The 3647-nt window shown below is 62.7% G+C and overlaps 1 pseudogene; it reads right to left on the bottom strand.

The window, feature by feature from the left end:
- Positions 1 to 2231: 2231 nt before the first annotated feature.
- Positions 2232 to 3386, bottom strand: LOC143387064 (urotensin-2 receptor-like; annotated as a pseudogene).
- Between the last annotated feature and the right edge of the window lie 261 nt (positions 3387 to 3647).

Genomic DNA, 3647 nt, shown 5'->3' with positions numbered 1-3647 from the left:
GGCCTTCACAGTGCCTGCTGGGCTTTACACACTTCTGAGCTAGAGGAGCCTGCATAGATCACCTTCCTGGCTTTGATGGCACCTACTGCCCCTGGGAGCTGGATTCTGGCAGCTCACTGGGACTTGGGTACCAGGAATGAGGTGGAAAGGGAGTGGCTGAGGGTGGGGTCAGGGGGTACTGAGCCGTAGCAAGTTGTGTAGGGTCCTTGAGTTTCTGTGTGTACCTTGTGGGAGGTATGAAAAGATGGCCAGGTGAGGGCCAGATGAGGGCCAGGTGAGGACCAGGTGAAGGCCAGGTTAAGGGCCAGGTGATGATCAGGTGAAGGTCAGGTGAGGACCAGGGAGGAGCCAGGTGAGGCCAGGTGAGGGCCAGGTGAAGGCCAGGTGAGGGTCAGATGATGGCCAGGTGAAGGGTCAGGGTGAGGACCAGGTGAATGCCAGGTGAAGAGCCAGGTGAGGCCAGGTGAGGGTCAGGTGAAGGCCAGGTGAGGGCCAGGAGAGGAGCCAGGAGAGACCAGGTGACGGCCAGGTGAAGGCCAGGTGAGGGTCAGATGATGGCCAGGTGAAGGGTCAGGGTGAGGACTAGGTCAATGCCAGGTGAAGAGCCAGGTGAGGCCAGGTGAGGGTCAGGTGAAGGCCAGGTGAGGGCCAGGAGAGGAGCCAGGAGAGACCAGGTGACGGCCAGGTGAAGGCCAGGTGTGGGTCAGATGATGGCCAGGTGAAGGGTCAGGGTGAGGACCAGGTGAATGCCAGGTGAAGAGCCAGGTGAGGCCAGGTGAGAGTCAGGTGAAGGCCAGGTGAGGGCCAGTAGAGGAGCCAGGAGAGGCCAGATGAGGGCCAGGTGCCCCCCTGTGGGCTGCATTGCACCCTGTGGCCTGCAGAGTGCTTTGTCTCAGCAGGACCCTACACCTGCCCGACTCTCCCTGGGGTGGAACGCCAGTGCTCAGCTGACCAGCCGCCGCCTCAGTTTCTGCAAGGATGCTGCCTAGTGCTCACCTGCCCTCTCCACCCCTGGGTCTCCCTCCCGCCCTCTCCACACCAAGGTGCGCTAGATGTGTGCACACTCACAGACATGTGCACACGTGTCTTTCTCTAGGACTCTACTCCTGTCGGACCTGTGGGAACATCTGGGACATCTCAGGTGCTCAGAGACTCATGCATGTTCCCTTCCCTGACCTTGGCTGGGGGGACCAGACCAGGCCACATCTCAGGCTCATCCCTGTGGTCCCCTGCTCTCTGCTCCAGAAGAGCTTTCAGGTGGGGTCAGGCATGTTGGGATGCTGTGACTCTCTCCCTGGGCCGTGAGGCCACCCGTGCCCCCAAGAGACCCAACACTTTGCTCATGTCCACCTCAGGGGGTCAGGGGCCATGGTCAGCCCTGTGGCTCCAGAAAGTCCCCCCTCTGGGGTACCTTGGCTCTGGAGGGCAGGAGGGTTCCCAGAGAAGTGGGGTCTAGAACAGGGGCCCTCCTGGCGCGCCTGCCCACAGAGCCATGTTCCTGTGGTCTTCCTCCACCTGTGGTTCCTCCTTGTGGTTCACTGTTGTGTGGTGCTGTGGGGCCTGGGGCTGGTTCACGAGGTGGCTCAGCCTCCCTGGCCTGGCTCCCCCACACTTCCAGCATGCCAGAGGAGACCTCGTCCTGCCTCTCCCTGCCCCTCCCTGAGGCCCGGGAGGCCACCTGTACATGTCATCCCTGACACTGAGGGAAGGACTGTCCCTCAGTGTCAGGGATGACATGTTCAGGCCCTGGACAACATCCCCACGGGCTCAGGGCAGCCCCCCGGGCCAGGGCCAGGGGCAGGACCCTCCTCCCTGACCCTCCTCAGCTATTGGGCTGAGGCAGAGGCTGCAGAGCTCCGGCTTTATTGTGCCCAGGGCTAAGCAGGGAAGAGCAGCAGTCAGGAGGGCTGGGGCAGGGGATAGGGAAGAGGTGCCCACGGCCTTCCCAGCCATGAGGGCAGAAGGGCTGCTCTGGGACCACAAGGCTGGGCATCAGACCCCCATGGGCCTGGGAGGCAGGCCTGGCTCCAGAGACGTGTGCGGGAGGAGCATCTGCATATGGTGGGGATGTGGCCATCTCGCTGAGGGCAGCAGTGAGAAACAGAAGAAGGTGGAGGAAGAGCAGCAGAGGCCAGCTGGGAGTGGGTGCTTGGGAAGGGCCGCAGGGCATGACCTGGGCTCTGGGGCCTTCCCTGCCTGGACTCCCTGACCAGTAGGCTCACACAGGGGACTCAGACACAGGCCCCACCAGCTGCCACAGGGGACAGTATGAGGGTCTCTGTGGCCTGTTGGCTGCTGGAGGACAGTGAGTGTCCTGAGTCCCTCTGGAAGTGGACGTGACTGGGCAGGAAGCTGCTGGTGCCCCTATGGCCACTGCTGCCCCTAGAGCGTGGGCGTCCCGGCATGTGCTCGCGGTAGTTCTTGGTGAGCAGAGTGTAGAGGAAGGGGTTGAGGCAGCTGTTGCCGTAGGTGAGGCAGGTGGTCAGGTAGTTGACGATGCGCGCTGTCCGGGGTGCCAGCAGGAGGGCCTCATCGTACTGGGAGAGCAGCTGCCACAGCCAGAAGGGCAGGAAGCAGGCCCAGAAGAGCAGGACAACGCTGAGGATGAGGCGGAGCACCCTGGGGTTGGGCAGTTGCCGTGTCTGCCTGCAGGAGGCCAGCTGTGACAGCTAGTAGGCCCGGGCCAGGCAGGCGTAGAGCAGCCCGATGACCAGGCCGGGCCCCACGATGCTGGTCCTGAAGAGCAGCGTCAGGTAGGCGCGGTGTGCATGTGGGCCCCAGGCCGGCAGGCAGAGACTCTTGGGGCCCCTGTGGAACAGCCGAATGGCGAGCATCATGGGCAGGGTCAGCAGCATTGCCAGCAGCCAGGTGCCCAGCACCAGCAGCTTGCGGTAGCCCTTGGAGCGCTGCACAGTGTACAGGGGTCTCAAGACTGCAGCATGGCACTCACTGCTCATGACGGTCAGGGTGAAGATGCTGGCATGCATGTTCAGGAAATCCAGGCTGAAGAGGATGCGGCAGCCCACGTCACCAAAGTGCCAGTCCTTGGTGATGTAGGTGGCCACAACGAAGGGGATGCTGAGCAGGTAAAGAAGGTCTGCCAGAGCCAGGTTCACCACATAGGCGTATATGGAGGCCGATATGCGCAGGAAGCGGCACGTGACCACCAGCATGTACACATTGCCCACCATGCCCACCAGACCCATGGCCGAGAGCACTGCCCTGAGGGCCCCCATGGCCACCAGGTCCTGCAAGGAGCCGGGCTCCGTCAGGCTGGTCCAGGAGCTGTTGAGGGACACATTGGGGCCACCAGGTGGCTTGGGCGTGGCACTGCCTGACACAGCCAGCGCAGGGAATGTGGTTGGGGACTCTGGGCTCAGCGCCATCTCTGCCTTCAAGCTCGGCTCCAGCTGGGACGGCTGTTCCTTGAAGACGGGGTGGGGTGTGTCTGTGGGCAAACGACCGTTCTGTGGGAGAAGTGCCCATCAAGGTGCAAGGCAGCACTCCCTTCCACGCCCACAGGCACAAGATGGACAGCCCCCACAGGCCACTCAGTCGCAGAGGGACAGGGACTCTAAAGAGGAGCCCTTCTGTTTCATCTGTCTCACTCCCAGGGGGGACCTGGGAACTATGTGACCAGCTGTCCC

Source organism: Callospermophilus lateralis, unplaced genomic scaffold (genome assembly GCF_048772815.1).
Source record: "Callospermophilus lateralis isolate mCalLat2 unplaced genomic scaffold, mCalLat2.hap1 Scaffold_113, whole genome shotgun sequence".
Classification (NCBI taxonomy): domain Eukaryota; kingdom Metazoa; phylum Chordata; class Mammalia; order Rodentia; family Sciuridae; genus Callospermophilus; species Callospermophilus lateralis.
Note: the sequence above shows the minus strand (reverse complement) of the source record. Positions and strands in the feature narration are given on the sequence as shown.